Source organism: Camelus ferus, chromosome 3 (assembly GCF_009834535.1).
Source record: "Camelus ferus isolate YT-003-E chromosome 3, BCGSAC_Cfer_1.0, whole genome shotgun sequence".
In the NCBI taxonomy this organism is placed as follows: domain Eukaryota; kingdom Metazoa; phylum Chordata; class Mammalia; order Artiodactyla; family Camelidae; genus Camelus; species Camelus ferus.
The window spans coordinates 66,492,501-66,513,222 of record NC_045698.1 but is presented as its reverse complement, the minus strand read 5'-3'; the positions used below and the strand labels follow the sequence as shown (position 1 = coordinate 66,513,222).

Sequence of the window (20,722 nt, the reverse complement as noted above, 5' to 3'; positions counted from 1 at the left end):
TTGCAATTATTTTGGAGTGCCACAAACCATGCCCATATAAGATGTTGAACTTAATAAATGTGTGTGTTCTGACTGCTCCACCAACCAGCTGTTCTGCTTTCTCCCTTTCTTTGGGTCTCCCTATTCCCCAAGACACAACAATATTGAAATTAACCCAATTAAAAATCTTACAATGGCCTCTAAGTGTTCAAGTGAAAGGAAGAGTCACATGTTTCTCACTTTAAGTCAAAAGCTAGAAAATACTAAGCTTACTAGGGAAAGGTATGTCGAAAGCTGAGATAGGCTGAAATCTAGGCCTCTTATGTTAAACACTTAGCCAAGTTGTGAATGCAAGGGGAAAGTTCTTGAATGAAATTAAAACTACTGCTCCATGTGAACACAACAATGATAAGAAAGTGAAACAGCCTTACTGCTTATAGGGTGAAAGTTTTAGTGGTCTGGATAAGAGGTTAAATCAGCTACAGGATTCTTTTAAGCCAAGGCGCAAGCCTAACTCTTCAAATCTATGAAGAAAGAGATAAGGAAGCTGTATAAGTTTGAAGCCAGCAGAGGTTGGTTCATGAGTTATAAGGAAAGAAGTCATCTCTATAAATGCATCCAAAGAAGCATCAAAGTGCAAGGTGAAGCAGAAAGTACTGATGCAGATGCTGCAACAAGTTATCTAGAAGATCTAGCTAAAATCATTAACGGTGGTGGATATACTAAATAACAGATTTTCAATGTAGACAAAATAGCCTTATATTTGAAGAGTATGCCATATGGGTTTTTCATAGCTAGAGAGGAGAAATCAATACCTGGCTTCAAAGCTTCAAAGGACTACCTCACTCTCCTGTTAGGCGCTAATGTAGCTAGTGACTTAGAGTTGAAGCCAATGCTCAGTTAGCATCCCCCAAATCTAGGGTATCTAAGAATTAGGCTAAATCTACTCTGCCTTCACTTTATAAATGGAACAACAAAGACTGAATGACAACACATCTGTTTATAACATGGTTTAATAAATATTTAAGCCCACTTTTTACATCAACTGCTCATCAGAAAGATTTCTTACAAAATATTATTGCTCATTGACAATTCACCTGGTCACCCAAGATCTCTGATGGAGATGTACAATGAGATTCACATTGTTCTCATGCCTTTAACACAACATCCATTCTGCAGCCCATGGATCAAGAAGTAATTTCAACTTTCAAGTTTATTCTTTAAGAAATACATTTTAAAGCCTAGAGTTGCCATAAATACTGATTCCTCTGATGATGTGGGCAAAGTTAAATGAAAACCTTCAGGAAAGGATTCACTATTCTAGATGCCATTAAGACCATTCATGATTCACGGGAAGAGGTCAAAATAGCAACATTAACAGGAGTTGGGAAGAAACTGATTCCAAACATCATGGATGACTGTGAAGGGTTCAAGACTTCAGTGGAGGAAGTAATTTTCAGTGTGATGGAAATAGCAAAAGAACTAGAATTATAAGTGGAGCCTGAAGATGTGACTGCATTGCTGCAAACTTATGATAAAGTTTTAATTAATGAGGAGCTATCTCTTACAGATGAGCAAAGAAAGTGGTTTCTTGAGATGACATCTATTCTTGGTGAAGATGCTGTGAAATTTGCTGAAATGTAAACAAAGGTTTTAGAATAGTACATTAACTTAGTTGATAAAGTAGCAGCAGGGTTTGATTTTGAAAAAAGTTCTACTTTGGGCAAAATGTTATCAAACAGCCTTAAATGCTATAGAGAAATCATTCATAAAAGAAGAGTCAACTGATGTGGCAAGCTTTGTTGTGGTCTTGTTTTAAAAAATTGATACAGCACCAATCTTTAACAACCACCATCCTGAAAAGCCATCAACAAGGTGAGATCTTCCACAAGTAAAAAGATTACAACTTGCTGAAGTCTCAGATGATGGTTAGCATTTTTTTAGCAATAAAATATGTTTCAGTTAAGGTATCTATGCTGATTTTTTTAGATATAATGCTATTGTACACAACAGACTACACTATAGTGTAAACATAATTTTTTTATGTTCTGGGAAACCAAACAATTCATGTAACTTGCTTTATTGCAATATTCCCTTCATTGTGGTGGTCTAGAACTGAATCAGCAGTATCTTCGAAGTTTAGCTGCATTAGCTAAGCTTTCTTGGAGAATGTGTACTTTTATTTCTATTATCTTTCTTTAATTATTATTTAAACTGAGACTACTATGAAATTGAGATTCACTGTAAACATCCATATTCTATAAAAGATACGGTATTTTGGTTGTTCAATTAAAGATAAACAAATAGTCTAAATAGGTATAAATGAGGTGATTTGTCCAACACCTTTCAAATTGTACGTTACATTGTAAGCAATAGGAAATTGGTCTGATGTGGTCAGGGTCTTAAAAAACTAAACAAAAATGGTATTCTCTAAAATGCAATGCAAAGAGCAAACTCTTACAAACTTAAATTTTCTTATAACCTGAAATTCATTAAATAGTTCAGCATGGACATTACCTTAGGCCACACATTGCAGGAAACAGTTTTCACATTTAGCCCATAAAGTAAAGCATACATAACCACACACATGTAACTTATAGAATATTTCATCAAATGAATTGCACACTCCTTAAAATTATTTGACCACCAACAGTTACATCATTTGACATAACATATTTTAGATATACATAGTCTGTATCAATATTTTTAGAAATTTATACTCTATCTATTCTGGAAAGATTACTATTGAAAAGAAATTCATTGATCATAAACAATTTTGTAATTCACATACTTTTTAGATAAACTATTGTTGGAGTATCCATATCTAAGAAATCATAAATAATGTATCCCATGTATTAACTAAAATATTATAAGCCTAAAAAGAAGTACATTTGAAAACAGTAATACAGCCCCCATCCCAATTGCAAGCCAATGAATCTGAAGGAAAAAATACTGATAATAAAATATTTTAAGTTTTTCTATTTAAAAAATGCCTCAAGTAAAAAATCATTTAATTTATTTGACAACAATTTGCTTTCCCCCCCCAACTTTAGGGAAAAATAACCTACATTGTTGATTTTTTCAGTTATTGACAGAAATCAAACCTCAAACTTAAAGAGGCAAAACAGGTAATTTAAAGAGAGATAAAACAGACTGGAAAATATGAATACTTAATTCAGTATTTAATTCAAGAAAAATGAAATAATGAGGTGTCAGATGTCTTTTTTCTCATGTATTATTGGCAATTAATTAAAATAAGATGGAGACCCAGCCTAGGCCACAGGGCATGGGAACTTTCACACACTGCTGGTAGAAATGTAAACTGCCATCATCTTTCTGAAAGGTACTTTGCCAGAATGTATTAGTTGTATGTACTCACAGAACCAGAACACCTGGCAGTTTTGGTTCTGAGAATTCTTCCTAAAGTTACACAATGGGCTTAAATGACAAGAGTCTCATCATCGATTATAAATGAAATGAAGAAAGTCAATCTATATAAATATTTACCAATAGGAAATTGGTTATGTTTAGCTATAGGACACATTTAGCCACTAAATAATGGGGTAGAATTCTAAAAACTATAGAAAGTTTTAATGCATCATTAAGAGAAAAAGTGGTAGCAAAGAAACATGTACAATGTAGTAACACTACATTGTAAAAATATAAAATTTTACACACATTGTTCATTTATTTAATAATTACTGTGACAGACTAATATGTGTCTGTATGATTTATAGACTGATAAATCAACTAGAAAGACATTTACTGATAGATTAACAGTAGTCACTTTGAGGAGAGAATACAAGAGATTTTATTTTCAATTTTAATTCTTACTTATTAAAATGTTTTTATAAATATAATTATTTTACAATAAAAACAAAATTTCATTTCAAAAGAAATTAATCCAAGAATTATAGATATTTCACTCAAACAGAGGACAAGTCTTTCTAAAATACAGCATCTTGAAGGTGTGGATTCACATATCATTATGCCAAAACAAATATATTTCTATAGACATAGAAATTTAAAAATGCTCCCTATAATAGTTTATTATTTTTAGCTTTAAAAACTGCTCCTTTCTGCATTCAGAATGTTTTATAGATGTTCTCATTAATCATCTTATTATTTCTTTCTGGAAAGTAGGTGGTAAAAGCTGTTTAAAATCACTCACTGCAGAATAGGATAATTAGGACATGTGTGAAACATGCACTACCAATTATGACAGGGAAATACAAATAAGTGCTGCAAAGGACTGTGACAAAGTATTGACTTTTTATTAATTTTAAATATACTATTAAAATGTTACAAGCAATGAATCCAAGAAATTTTATTGTTTTTCCACAAATATAGGTACCCTTGGGGGGTCTATTAACAGCTGGCTGCATGTGTGAAAAGGAAGAGGAGGAACTTTGACCCATTTATTTTAAAATAATTATGTTTCCAAGGACTACAATATAATGTTGGCTCACTACAAACTAGGAAAATATCCAAACACATACCCTGACTCTCTTGACTTTCAGATTATCCAAACAGGACTAAAAGCTACAAATTAAATGGGAAAAAAAGACCTAGAACTCTACAGTGCACTGAGAAAATTTTCTATGCGGTTTGTGATTAAAGGCAATTAATTTCCAAGATGGCTTTTCACAATGAAATAAAATAATGTTAAATGTCCAAATAATTTCATTCTCTCTGTTCTGTCTCTGTCTCTGTCTCTTCTCTACCTCTTTCACTTTCTTCTATGCAAAAGTGAAAACAACATATATTCTGCATACATTATGAAGCATTCCTTTCTGGATGAATGCTGCATGGCCCAGTGTGCCCAGAAAGAGTGGGTGGTTAACATTTCATTGTAAGCTCATTTTCTCAAGATCAAGGAGAGTGGATTTTGTAAACTAGCAGTGTTTGGTTTCATTTTTCAATAATGTTTTTGTGAATAACAAATGCCTATAGTACTTTAAATTTATATTAAGCATTTAATTTTGAAGTTAAATTTAAAGAATTTTAAATTTGTAAAGCGCTAATAGGACTAAGAATGACACATGGATCTTCTGTATAAAATATATAGAAAGGAGCTGTGCAGAACTTAAATTTCATGTATAAGTGATTCAGTTTGTTTAAATTGAAAAGCTATTTTAAATTATTTACACTCAAAGAGGAATAAACAAACTAGAAATAAAATGGAACTTCCTCAATCTGATAAAAAGCATCTACAAATACACTCCATTTATGTTATAATAAATGGTGAAAGACTGAAAGCTTTACCCCTAAAACTAAGAACAAAACAACGTCTGCTCTTGCCACTTCTATTCAACATTACTGAAGGTTATAGATGAGGCAATTAAACAAGAAAAAGAAATACGTAAAAGATGTCCTGATTAAAAAGGAAGAAGTAAAACTATCTGTATTTTTAGAGTACATCATCTTGTGTATAAAATACCCTAAGGAATTGGCAAGAGAATTATTGTTAAAACTAAGAGTTCATCAGGCTGTAGGACACATGTTTAACACACAATAGCAACTGTGTTTCTGTAAACTGGGTAATGAAGAATTCCAAAAATGAAATTAAGAAAATAGATCAATTTATATCACATCAAACAGTACAAAATACTTAGAAATAAATTTAACAAAAGAATCACAAGACTTGTATACAGAAAACTACAAAACACCTTTGAAAGAAAATAAAGATCCATAAGAAGTTTAAATAGAAATACATCTCATGTTCGTAGACTGGAACATTTAATATGAAAATAGAAATACTCCTCAAATTGATCTACCAATAAAATATGATCCTTTTCAAAATCCTAGGTGGCTTTTTTGCAAAAAATTACAAGCTGATTCCTAAAATTCATATGGAATTACAGTGGACCCAGAAGAGCCAATGTATGAAGTGAAAACAAAGTAACAGGACTCACACTTTCTAATTTCAAAACTTATACATAAAACTGTTGTAATCAAGATATCGTGGCCCTGGGATAAAGACAGACATATAGATCAGTGGAATAGAATTCAAAGTCCAGAATTATATTCTTAAACTTATGGTTAACTGAATTTTGACAAGGGTACCAAGACAATTCGATGGGAAAAGAAGAATCTTTATACACATGGTCCTGGGACAACTGGATATTCACATGCAAAAATTTAGTATGAAAAACTATCTCATACCATAGACAGAAAATTAATTTAAAATGTATCAAAGACCCATATATAGGAGTTAAAGATAGAAAACTCCCCTACGAAAATGAAGGGGTAAATCTTCATCACCTGAGATCTGGCAATGGATTCTTAGATATAACACCAAAAGTACGACCAACAAAGGAAAAAATGTAACAATTAAACCTGATCTAAATTTTAAAAATTGTAGTTCAATGGAAATCATCAAGAAAAAGACAAACCAGAGAGTGAAGAAAGAATATTATATATTTTCATCAGATGTCATATATCTGATATATCTGATACTAGACTTGTAACAAGAATATATAAAGAACCCTTGCATCTCAACGATAAAAGACAAATCGACCTACTTAAAAATGTGAAAAGGGTTTGAATAGACATTTCTCCAAAGAACATATACAGCTCACTAACAAACACTCAAAAAGATGTTCAACCAAATCATTGGTCATTAAGGAAACACAAATCAAAATCCCGGTGAAGTATGACTTTACACTCACTATAATGGTTAAAATCAAAAAGACTGAAAATAACATATATTAGAGAGGATGTGGAGAGACTGGAACCCTTACACATTACTCATGGATTTGTCAAATAGCGCAGCCACTTTGAAAAACAGGTTGGCATTTCCTCAACATGTTAAAAATAGACTTATTCTATTACTCTCTAATTCCACTTTGAGATATATACTGAAGACAACTGAAAACATAACTATACAAAAACTTATATGTTCCTATTCAAAGCATTATTTATAATAGCCAAATTTGAAACAATCCAAATGTCCATCAACTGACTGACTAGTGGGTAAACAAAATGTGGTATACCCATAAAATGGAATATTATTCTACAATAAAACAGAATGATGTACCATTATGTGATACAATACGGATGAAACTAAAAATGTTATGCTAAGTGAAAGAAACCAGTCACAAAGTGCCACACACTTAACGACTCCAAGCATATGAAATATCCACAACACACAAATCCATACAGACAAAAATCAGATTAGTGGTTTATACCACTAATTAGTATTAGTGTGAGTGATATCATGTTAATACATGTGTTATAGACTATAAGGATGGGGGAGGAAGAAGTGACTGCCATTAGGTACAGGGTATCTTTCAGGGGGTGATGAAACTTTTCTAAAATTAGACAGCAATGATGTTTGTACACTCTGTGAACAGCAAGCACCAGTGTACTGTACACTTTAAGAGGATAAATTTTATGGAATGTGATTTATATCTCAATGAAAAGTAGAATAAATTTTTCTAGCCCTTTAAACTGATTCTTTTTTTCTACATTTTATGATTAATTTGAGAGGTAATGTTAGGAAATGGTATCTCTATGCAGACACCATTGAAAAGATTTTTTTTAATTAAGCAAAGATCAGATTATTACAATTTTAGTCTTCCCATCTATAATATAACATTCAAATTCTAAGAATATCATTAAAGATATTTCCAATATAGCGACTCTTTTTTAATTTATCTGGTTCCTTTGCCCCCTGTGTACTCCAGTGAAATCAAAGTATTCAAATCACCTCAAATATAGTAACCACTATATTTCCATTTGAGTGTGTTGACTCACCTTGTTTTCTTAGGAGGAAGGCAGTCTTCCCTCTTATCTCTACTGTGGAAATAGTTAATAATGTCACCTTCTCTATATAGCTTACTTTATTTCACCAAACATAAATAATTGTCACAAACTTATGCTTCTATAAACACTTAGTATCTCTCATCATACTCATCAGATTGACTTTACTATCATGAGGTACACAGTACATTTTTAATTAAATAAAAATATTTCTCATAAAAACTTAAGAAAAAAAAAACTTCAGTGGTCAATTATTTTACCCTAAAATTGAAACAGTATTTTAAAAACTAGTGCTGACTTCTCTTCAGTCCTCCAATCCAAGCATTTTCTCACATTTCCCACCTGCTTAGGGGAGAAATGCATGTCATTTTTATAGCTACATTGATTCAACAATCATATTTTTCTCCTGTCATAGCCAAGGCAGAGTTTGAGTATAATTGTTCAGGGACTGTGTGTGACTTTTGTACGGGGTCAGTCATCTATCTTAAAAATGAACTGGACAACCTTCAAATGGCAATGACTTCAATTCCTTTGGGATTTGAATTGGCCATAAAACTAACAATAAATTGTCGTGTATGTAGTGATTTCCTGCTGGCTAGTTCCATGTACTTTACAAATATATCTCAGCTTAGATGGAAAAGATCATTATTGCCATTCAAAGATTGAGAAACTGTAACACAGAGCCATTAAATGTATTGAGCAAGGTCAGACAGTATATGATCAGTGAAAATGAGACTATCTCAAACCTTCCAAATTTTGGTCTTTCTACCAGGAGATATAATTTCTTGGTAAACATTTACTGCTTTGCTCTGGTGTACTGAGAATCTCAAGCAAGCTCTTTCAAAATGATGTTTATGACCTCTTGAAATTATAGCACACCAATATCAGTATTTTATAGAAGCTACTCCCCAATAATCTTCTGAGAACCCACAAAGCAGTATGAAGACATAAAGACAATACATGAAAATTCAAACTCTACTTATAAGAAACTTCAAACTATCATTCAGCATCCATTTCAGATAATCATAGCTACCTGATAATCTGAATGTAATAATCTACCGAAAAGTAGTAGCAAAATTGTAAGGGGAAAAATATACTATCCACCACAGTTTCTTTCAGTTTTGCCTTCAAAATACATTTAGCACACTTACTTCTCCTCCTTCCCATTGCTACGTGTCTGCCTGGACTAATACAATACCTTCCTCACTGGTCTCCTTTCACTTTTATTTTCATACATTCCATTCTCCACAGGGAAGCCTGAATTGTCTTCTTAGAATACAAACGTGATTACATCATTCCTATGCTTAAAATACTTCAGTGCTTCTCATTGTAATTGGAATAATATTCATCTCCTTGTAATAGCCTCCAAGTTCTACACGATCTGTGCCATGTCCAATTCTCTACCCTCAACTCTTACTACCTCAGCCCCTTTGATCACTCGGCTTCAACAATCACTCATTTCTTCACATTCAGCAAGCTTACGTCCTCCTCTCCATCTTTCCTCTGATTGGCTTCTGGCTCTGAAATGCTTACGTCTCAGAGGTTAGCATCATGAGCTCCCTGTCATCTACTTAGGTTTCACTTAAAAATTTCCTCTTGAAAAGTGATTTCCCTCCTCACTATCTTACTCTCTATGAGCTTAATCCCTTGCCATTTCTATTCATTTCCTTTAAAGCACTTATTGCTATGTAGAATGACCTTGATATTTTATGCCACTTGTTTATTTTCCCCCAGTCTTCACTACAGGATAAGGCCACTGAAAAGAGTGACTGTCTGTCTTGCTCAGCACTGCACCCTCCATGTCTAGAACAATGTCTGACACACTCTAGATTAAATATGACTGAAGCAATAACTTATAGCCTAAAAATTATAAAGAATAAAGATTAACCATGAAATTAATGTAGAACAATTTAAGTAATGCCATAGAACTCCATAACTACCTATTATAGAAAAGTATCTTATCAATCCAATCCCCTGAGTGCATAAATACTTTACTGCCTCAAACAATATTTGATAGTCACAATTATTACCATGAGTCATCAAGAAAATTTGAGTAATATTCTCTATATGCTGTAGCAGGGAAATATTTTCATTTAACTTTCCACTGAAAATGATTAAAACAAAAATGTAGGTATTTGACATTTGGAAATTGAATTGTCACAAGTAGTTCCTTACCTCTTATTTTCTATCCACCATTTCCTCAAGCCAGAAACCTGAGACTCATTCTAGGTCCTTTTATCTTTCTTATCTACACATACAGTATTAATCATGTACTTCCAATTTTACTCTCAAGTATTTCTTGAAAATATTCCTTTCATAATATTCCTACTACCAAGCTATGTTTTATGTTATTATCATCTCTTGCCTGAACTGTTACAGAGAGATTGTTACTATAACTCTAGTCTTATACTATAAAGTGTAAAATATAAAGAGAAGTATCTAACTATAACTTAATTAAGTTCAAAACTCTGCTTAAAATGTTCCAGAAGATTCCTGGTGCTTTTGGAATAAAGTTTAATGACCTTATCAGAACATACAGAAGTTTTCATGACTTGAAGCTACCCAACCCAACCTGCTTCTATACATTTATATTACAGAAATGTCAAAACACTTATGGCTAGCCACAGGTTCTTTTGTATCTTTTCTGCCTTATCTATTATTCTTTTCCAAGAGGATATTCTCATATTTTTTTGACCCATGTAACTTCTACTCATCTTTCCATCCTTACTAAAACTTTCTCTGATTCTTCAGTTTGGGACAAGAGTTCTTTTTTTATGCTTTCACAAACCTTGAACATATTTCAATGCATTCATTAGATTATTTGAGCTGCAATTATTAAAGAATCCAACTAAATATAGTTCATTCATTAGAATTCATTATCTATCATAATAAGATGACCAGCAGGAAGACATTTCACATTTGATTGGGAGCTTAGTAATGAAAGAGATCTGGGTCAGTTTTTCTGCAATTCTCTTATTCTTAAGATGGTTGGCATAGCTCCAAACTTCATATGCTCACCCAACTATATTCAAAGGCAGAAAGGAGAAGGAAATGGCGGATGGATGGGTAACCAACAAGTGTCTGCCATATGTGACACTGACACTTCTGTTGATATGCCCATCTTTCCCATGCTTTTTGAAACTATTCAAGGACATATTCCTAATATCTATCATTACATATGCCATACAAACCCAATAAATGTTAATCAAGCTGATCTAAAATAACATTTCCTTATTACTAATTTAGTCTATCTGTACAAGTTTCCTAGGGCTGTCATAACAAAGTACCATAAGCTGAGTTGCTTAGAACTACAGAAATTTATTCCCTCACAGTACTGGAGGCTAGATGTCTGAAATTAAAATGCCAGTATGGGCAAACTCCCTCTAAAACTAGGGAATAACACTTTTTCCCCCTCTTCTAGGTTCTGGTGGTTGCTAGCAATCCTTGGCATGACTTGACTTGTAGGTGAATCATCTGCCCCATCTTCATATGGCTTTCTCTTCTGTGTGTTTGTGTCCTATATCCATATTTCCCTCTTCTTAAAAGGACACTAGTCATACTGCATTTAAGGCCCACCCAAATTCATTGTGACCTCATCTTAATTTGATTATATACGCAAAGATTCTATTTCTAAATAAGGTCACATTCATAGGTTCCAGATAGACATGAAAGCTTGGTGGACACTATTTAACCCAATATACTACCCACAGGCCTATTTAAGGCATTTGAAGGCTTTTTAGCCTATAGCTTCTCAGTGCGTCCACATCTCTTTCCATGCTGAAACAAATCAGAAATTCTCAGATAATATGCAGAACAATTTTCTTGATTTGATCTGGAGTTTCTATTTAAGCTCAAATCATTTTTCGTTTGGTCAAAGTCATGATTTGCATATTATATATAAATAATCATTAGAACAAGACTATAGGAGCAGAAGATTTTAAAGAAGCTTCAGAAATCAGAGGTTATATGGTTAAGTGCATGCATTTATTATTTAAGACATTAGTAATTTTAGTTATAGTAGCATTAATGAGTATTTGTTAGCTATCTGACGCTCTGATGGGTAATCCATAAATGAACAGGAAAAAGATGAGTGGTGGAGAATGAGAGAGAAGAGAGAGCACACAATTTCACCACTGTCTGATAAATGCTACAAAACATTTATAGGAATCTACCAAGCATTAAGAGAGCTTAAAGAAGGTATCACAAAAGAGGATTTTGTTTGGAAAAGAGAAGTGGGGAAGGGGAGACCAATCAAATGAACAGCACACACAAAATATCTGTATGCACTGAAGGAAAGAAGGAATGAGCAGGTGCAGAACAGAGAGGAGAGTAAGAAGAAAGAAAGGATGATAAGAGATGATGCCTAAAAGTGAGGATGGGGCCCACTGAGCCATAACTGTGAAAAGTGATCCATGGCCATAATCAAAAGTTACTTTCCCTCAATAAACTGAGAATGCCTAATTTTGTTTCTCCCAGATAAACAATTTGGGATATGGATGTTTTGAAGAGATGGCCTCCAAATTTCAATAAACAGTTTTGATAAACATCTACTACAATAATAATTACGACTTTTTCCAACTCATTTCTCAAATATAATTTTATAGTATTTTTTCAAACATTGTTCTTTCTTCAAAAACAGACTAGTGAGATGATCTGTTTGCAGTACAAACACTGAACAACAATATAATAAAGTTGGTAATGTCAAATTCCAAGACATTGTATTTGATTCCCAATTCAAACCACAACTCAAAACATTCACCTGCTTATTTTGTTTAATACCAAGGTTATTTAACTAAGTCTATTTGTGTATTTAAATAAAAATAAGTAGATCTGAGATATTAAATCATAACAAATCAAGCAAGCTTTGGGTAATAAATATGAAATGTAAAGACTTTTGGTGAAGAAAATATGAAGGAAAAATGATGCCTTATCATTTTAGATTTTTTTCCAAATTCTGCTATGACACAATAGAATTTTATAATTGTGTTTTATTTATTACAAAGCAAGTATTCTACGTCTTCAAAATGTTAAATAAAATAAGCTCCAAAGGATATCTACTTTAATGAGAAGAATGAAAATATATAGAGTATTCTATAAACCTTCCTGAAATAATACCAAGTAAAACTAACAGGTTGTAACAAAAATGTTCTATGCAATCAGAACAAAATAATAAAATATGTCTCATATAGCTGCTGGCAAAGTAAGAAGGGAAGGAAAAATATGAAGATCAAATAATTAAATGACATCTTTTGTTTCGAGAAACAATATTTTCTCTACCTCACACAGAAACAACAAAATATATCATTACCTCTGGTTAAAAAGCTATAAAGATGAGGCTTAATTATTAAATTTAAAATTCTCCAAGGACTAGAACCAAATATATATATAAGAAGTATAGTTAGCCAGTTCAAAGGTAGAAATAGAAATTCCCAATCCTTACATTAAAATTAAATTATTTTAAAGAAAAACTTGCAATGGACTGCCTCCCCCTAAGCAGACTTCCTAGTCTCTGCTATTCAAAAGACTTGGTCCTTCCTCCACAATACCCTATCTGGTATTAATTTATATCGAGTTCCTCTCTTTTGTAGTAATTCAGATGGCTGATTGACTTGCAAGCTTGGAAGATTTTCTCAGTTTTCTCTTAATTTACTAGAAAATATACCTAGAATTATTTTTAAAAAGAGTATTACTATGAAAAGTAAACTTCCCAAGAAAGCACAGAGTCCCATACAGGAGAGGAACATGCCAAGGCACATAGTAATCAAAGTGATAAATATTAAAGATAAGGATAAAATATTAAAATCAGCAAAAGCAAAGCAACAGCTAACATAAAAAGGAGACTCCCATAAGGTTATCAGCTAATTTTTTGTCAGAAACTCTACAGGCCAGAATGGAGTGGCACAATATAGTTAAAGTGATGAAAGGGGAAAACCTACAACCAAGAATACTCTACACAGCAAGGCTCTCATTCAGATTTGATGGAGAAATCAAAAGCTTCACAGATAAGCAAAAGCTAAAAGAATTTAGCACCACCAAACCAGCTTTAAAACAAACATTAAAGAAACTTCTTTAGGTAGAAAAGAAAAGGCCACAGCTAGAAAAAAGAAAAGTAATACTGAGGGGAGGAGGGTACAAATACAGGATATCTAAAATGCATTTGAAATTAAGAGATGAGTAACTTAAACAATTATGTATATACACATAAAGACTTCTATACCAAAACCTCATGGCAACTGCAAACCAAAAATCTGTAATAGATATATACACAAAAAAAGAAAGAGGGATTCAAATGTAACCACAGAGAAGAGAAAAAAAGAAGAAATAAAAAAGACTTACAAAAACAAATCCATAACAATTAACAAAATGGCAATAAGTACACACATATCAATAATTACCGGAAATGTAAATGGACTAAACGCTTTACTAGTCAGCTACTTTGAGAAATCTATGTTGTGTGGCTGCTTTTACAACATTCTATTGTACCCATCATCCTCAATCCTTTGGCTTAGTTGAATGCACTCACAACATTAAACGCAACTGGCAGAGTTTGTCTTCCAAATATCTTGGCCAAAATCATTGCTGTTAGCCCTTCTAAACCTTAGATCCATCCATTTTAGAACTTAAAAACTCTCACCCTTTGAGATAGTCACAGGACACCCAATGTACTTGGTTCCTGCCTCTTTTGACTCACAAATCATAAAAGGAGTATTCTAATATTGCAAAGGCCTTATTGTTCTATTAAAAATAATCATGTGTTGGTAAAGCTATCCTTTCACAGTCTACTCTCAGGAGATAAAAAACTTGCAACCAGGAGTTTTCTTCTGGAAAAAATGCTTCCAAAAGGACTCTCTCCAAACTCATTGCAAAGGCTCCTATCAGGTACTGTCAACCCACCCTTGTGCTGCCAAACCCCAGGTAATAGACTCTTGGATTCATGTGACACATCCAAAGAAAGCACCAAATCCTGACTGGACCTGCAAATCACCAGGTGACATGAAAGTAAATATTTTCTGGCACTGAAGCAAACATCTGATAAGACAGCTTTCCAAAGATATCTGGACCAGGCCTGTTGGAAGTCTGTCTGCCAAACTTCTGATGATTACATAATGCTTTAAATGATCTCCAGTGTCTATGATCTTGATAATACATAGACTTAAGGTAAAAAAGGCCTCAGAGTTCTCCCTCCTTCCCCTCCTTCTTACTCAAATGTGACTTCAATAGGTTTCCAATCAACATTTTCCCTCTGATGTGGGACACTACCCTCAGGAAAGGTCCATTCTCACACTGAAGGGTAAAAATCCATTGAAACCAGAAAACCTGACTCTCAGTCAGTGACGCTTTCAGAGAATTATCTTAATCAAAAGGGGTAGAGGTAAAATAAATAAATAAAAGAACCTCAATTATGTAGAGTTGAGAGACCAGAAGGGGAAGTCCTCATGTCCTATGATGATAGCAGAGCTCAACAGGAGGAATAAAGACATTCTCTTCTTGCTCGACAAGAGCTTAGCCAGTAAGAGACTGTTACAATTCAACCCAAGGAAAAGTCACTATTCTTTGAAGTCTCAATTTCTTCAGTGGATTCTTCTGTTTCCTACAGCTCTCCAAACATCTTTTTTCCTCTAAAGAGTTCTCCTCTTTTTTTGCTGGGGACTTGTGTGTGGCTCACCATGGTTGCAGACCCCAAATTGGAATTCTTTGCTGATCTTGAATAAACACATTTTGGCTGTATAAATAACTGGCAGTCTATCTGTTTCAGGTCAACAGTTTTGTTTTTCAGTAACTCAATTATTTTCTGCTAGCATAAACAGACGAAAAATAAAACAAAATTTACTTCTAATCTAGAAACACTACAGAAATAGAAATTCAAAATGCATTTTTAAATGTTTTTGCACTAAAAATTTTACCCTCAAATATTGTACTGTACACAGTAACAGATTATACAAAAACTGAAATACTACCATGTTTATAGGTTTGTCAGCCTCTTTACTTTTGTAGTTGGTTTATTAGCAAGCTATGCATGACATTCAGTGATTCTCGGTTCTAGGAGTCATCTTTCTCAGTCTACAGAGTCTGTAAGACCCAGAACCTACATATTCTACCTAGACCAAAGAACCCTGTTACCCTGCACAATGAGGTTGGATTATGTGTACTTTCTAGGTATCTATGCTCCTGCCCCATGCCCTTCCCAATTTTGGTTCTGATAACAGTAAACTACTCCACTTTTTTTAGGTGTAGTTATCAGATGCATCCTGATCCTCTCATTCCTTCTTTCAAGCACTGAGGCCTTATTTAGATTCTCTGAAACCAAATTCTGGCCCTTCCACTTATAAACTAGATATTCTTGGCCAAAGACATAACCTCTCTGGGCCTCATTTTCTTCTTCCATAAAATGAGAACAATAATATGTAAATTATGGTGCTATTATGAGTAGTAAATGATCTAGCAGATATAAAATACATAGAGTAGTGCCTTTCACTAAAACATAATAGCCATTACAATTATTATTATATATCTTACACTGCATATGCATGAATATATACATATATTTTTCTCCTGCCCTGATTTATAGAAGATTATGACATTAAACAAAATAGGAGATAGTGTATGGAAAATATTACATAACCAAATGTTTAAAAATAACTGGCCTACAAAAAGCAGACTAATAACAGTGAAAATGTGTTATAATTCACATCTGAGATTTTTTTTTCATCATCTTCTGATTGTAAATTCTAAGGTCTATACTTAATGCAAAATTAATGCAAATTACAACTGTCTTGACTCAATTCTCCTTCAGAATCTTGCCTGTCATGAGAAAATTCTTTCCAAGTAGCTTGGACATATATAAACAGACACAAAAATTCTTATGCTTCAGAAAAGTAGATCGACACACGAAATTGGTGGAAAAAGTGAACAGTTGGCATGAATGGCTCTGAGTTCTCACAAAAGTATTTCCCTTATACTTCAAAGAAATTTTAGTGATATTTCCTTATAATTAACTTTTCTCATGGGGAGCTGGTACCTGTGAGATTAACAAACTCACTACACTAACATCTTACCTGATCTTTATACATACCAGACCCACCCTTATCCCAGAGTCTTTGAATTTCTCTTTCCTATGGGAAGAATATTATTCTCAGCTTGTTCCATTATCCTCTTTCACTCTATAATAAAAGGCCACCTTTTCAGTATGGCCTTCTTTGTCACTTTATTTACAATTTTAATACCACCTCTGTATTCCCTACACTATCACTTTCTTTATTTGTATTGTTGACACTTATCACTAATATACCTTTCTCTCTCTCTCTTTCTTCTTCCCTCCCTCCCTTTCTCCCTTCTATTTATCATCCATTTTGATTGATTTTTTTTCTATCTTCCCTCATTAGAAGGCACAGATTTTTATCTGTTTTGTTTACCACTTTACCTGTAGAGCCTGAAATAATGCCTGGCATTGTGGACTAGGGCCTATTTTCCCTGTACAATTCCACTCAAGCACAGGTTCTTTGGCATATCATATGCAGGGAAATGCTATATTATGATTTTGAAAGCTTGCTGCAATTAGCCCATTACTAATGCCCACTAGTACTTTCAAACATCATTGAACTAACTGAATCCCTAAAAGCATAGCAAAAGTATACTACAATTTTTTAGAAATTAATTCCATGAACAAGTGAGACTCTGGTTCCAATGTTAACAGAACATAAACAAAAGTCTGTTGAGGTTGAGTGACTTGCTAATACTTTTCCAAAATTATGTTTCTCTATGAAAACATAGCTCTAGTAACCCAGAGATGGATTTCAGCAAACTCTTCACTGGAAAAAAAATCAAAGAAATCAAAAAGGCCAGACCATGACTCTAAAGTATTAACCTAATAAACACATTTTTAAATAAATGAGCAACCGGTCCTTTCTCTGCTGTTATTAACACTGAATTAAAATTCCATACATCTGTACATTAAAAAAAAATAATAATCAACTCAGTTTAACACAAATTGTGGCAGCAGTAAGAGTAGAGAGAAATTGCATGGTAGAAAAGTGCTTCAACTGACAATTCAATATTATACAGGCCAAGGAATAATTTCTCAGCTGAATATGTCTCCTTTTCCAACTAGTTTTATTAATCTTGTTTAAAATAAGACCCAGGAAAAGAGATTTCATAGAGAATACAGATCTCATAAAAACAAAATTTGAAAAGCCCATGCTCTATAAGGTCCACCTAGAAAAGATAATTCTACACAATTTTCTTAAAAATCTCTCAGTCAGGCCCCTTTATGCAATTAGAAATACAACTCTTAACAGTTAACTCAATTTTGATTTTTAAATTCTTATTAAAAGTATAGAAGGGCACACAGACCTTTGGAAATCAGTCATGTAATTTTGACATTAATTGTTATCAGATTCTCCTAGCAAGTTTTTTTAAGACTTCTTTTCACAAATTTGTGAAATGGAGATTTAATTTGATTATGGGAAGCCCATCTAAGTAGGACTAGAAGAGGCAAACCACTTTTTGTCGCTATAACAAGGTAAGACAGAGTTGATGTAAAAAAAGTACTCAATAATACCCTCGCTAGAGAAATTAATATCAAAAAGCATAGTAAACTCGTAAGTTTGGGAAAATCTATAGGATGTCTGGGAATGCAGAACATTCCAGTGGCTAACAAACAGCAGTCAAATATTTGATGGGAAATTTGAAAAGACAAAAAAATGCTCTGATAAAAAAATTTTGTTTTCTGTTGACTTTGAATTCAATAATGGCAAAACCTCTTTTTCCAATCTTCTACTTATTTTTCAAATAACCTAGGAACAGTTATTAGTAGGATTAAGTAGATGAATTTCTTGGTTTTCATATGCAAGTACCTCTTTCTTCAATACGCCAAAAATTGAGTAGCATTTTTATTTTAACATATCAGAATTAAAAATATATGATCAGTATGAATTTTACTCAGTTCACAAGTAGATCAGACAATGAATATATCTAGTGCTGCAATAAAGTGGAATACCAGAACGAGGCTTTCTGAAAAAGACATCTGCAGACAGCAGACAGCAGTTATAGCTTATAAAGATGAGGGGTCAAAGCAAGCAGAGGTTACGAACCAGATTCGGAGGATAGCTGAGAAAACTGTCATCAAAACAGAACAGGATTAGTTCAAAACATCAGCACAGTGTGGGAGACACCAATACATGAGCAGAGGTTCCAAAATGCAGAAGAAACATCAGTTTCAAAAACTAGGCAAAGCAATAAATTAAGAATATAGAAGGTGGCGGAGGGTATAGCTCAGTGTGTGCTTAGCATGCATGAAGTCCTAGGATCATTCCACAGTACCTCCCTTAAAAAATAAATAAATAAACCTAATTACCCACCCTCCCCCAACAAAAGAAAACCAAAATAAAATACAATAAATATTAAGAAAAAAGAATATAGAAGGGAAATGGGAAAGAAGACATGGATTGCTCGAGGGCTAGGAAATAATACTGCAGAAAGTTTCTCTTCAATTAGCTAATGTCTTCTTTGAATACATATAAACCTAGTCCCAGAAGTCCCAGAAATTGTTAGGTGAAGCAGTTAGGTAAATCCCTGAGGACAAGACTGTATCATAAACTAATCCCAAGGGCATTCTTAGCATAGTGTCTACTGTATACGTAGTGTTCAATTAATGTTTGCTGAATAAGTGACACAAACCACACAGTTCCTGATGTCAGAGTCTATCTTATATAGCACTGCATTATCCACAGCCCCAAGCACTGTGCTTGTCACAGCTCGGTGACTATTTGCTGAAAGAATGACAGTGATGGCACTCTTCAAATACTGCAATGAAAGATTAATTCTGCAAGGTTTTCGGGGTGTCAGTCTGTCCCTAGTCTGCTCTGAAATTATTTACAAGGTATATAAACCCAACCCATTCTGACAGGGAGTTCAGCTCTTAGTCTCCCTCTATTGAAAGCCTGGTTGTCAAAATATATTCACTTTTCACTGACTTTTAACACTTAGGCTTATTCATCATGCTGCTTATTAGATAACAAAATAAAATTTTAAAATAACTATTTCCCCAATAAATTTTGTTTTCTAATCCTCCTATAACTGCCTTATATTTAAGAGTTTTTGTTTTCTAAAGTCATAATGATTGCAAATCGTTTATTGGGTTGTAAAACAATACCACTTATCCAGAGCCGTATTCAAGCAGTTTAGTCCTATGGCCCATTTTAAGACAGTGCTACAAAGCTGAGGTTATGGTTCATGTGCTCAATCGTTACTTTAAGCAGTTATTGTCACACTCCACCCCTCATCCCAGAATCTATTTAACAGATATGTATTATTATCTACAGATGGCTTAAGTTATGGAGTGTGGAATAAGAGTAAAAACTCATTTTTACTAAGGAAAAAAATTAAGTAGATGTCCTATTAATGTCGGAGCAAGAGCTTCATTTAAGTAAATGCAGCACCCCACCAAAAAATGTGCTTAAAGTGTATTCATTCAGTTTCCAGGTTTCCATTAAATTAATCAATCTATTGATAGATCTTGGAACAAAGGAGGACTCAAAAGACCAACAAAATCATCAATAACTTTTTTCTAAATATATAAATAATGCTTTAAGTATTTGCAGTAAATTGGAAGCAAACTTCTATAGTAAGAAACTGATAAACCTTGGGAAGTTTATTTTACAAAACATTGTCTGATTTATGTGTTTGTTTTACATTCTCTACAATAATGGATTTTGCTAGCTACGGAATCACTAAAGCATCTTTCTCCTTTGAATATTCTAATAGTCTCCTAATTATAATATCCAACCAAAATGTATGATTATATCCTGCCAAAAGTCCCTAATTAAGATGCTGAACATCATCCCCAATCCATTATCCTTTAATTCTGTATATCATTCTGATTTCTCTAGGACAGGACCTTTGAGAAGCTCTGACAGTGAGCAGGACAAAGCAAGCTGACTGCACATAAGGCACCTCATCTGTGCCATGGGCATCCTTTGCC

General features: G+C 33.4%; 1 long non-coding RNA gene across 1 annotated transcript; it reads right to left on the bottom strand.

The window, feature by feature from the left end:
* Window positions 1–402: 402 nt before the first annotated feature.
* LOC116662625 lies at window positions 403–20,072 on the bottom strand. Its single transcript, XR_004318598.1, has 3 exons — window positions 19,890–20,072; window positions 16,076–16,083; window positions 403–412 (listed from the first exon to the last, which is right to left on the bottom strand). It is a non-coding gene; the product is annotated as an uncharacterized LOC116662625 (long non-coding RNA).
* Between the last annotated feature and the right edge of the window lie 650 nt (window positions 20,073–20,722).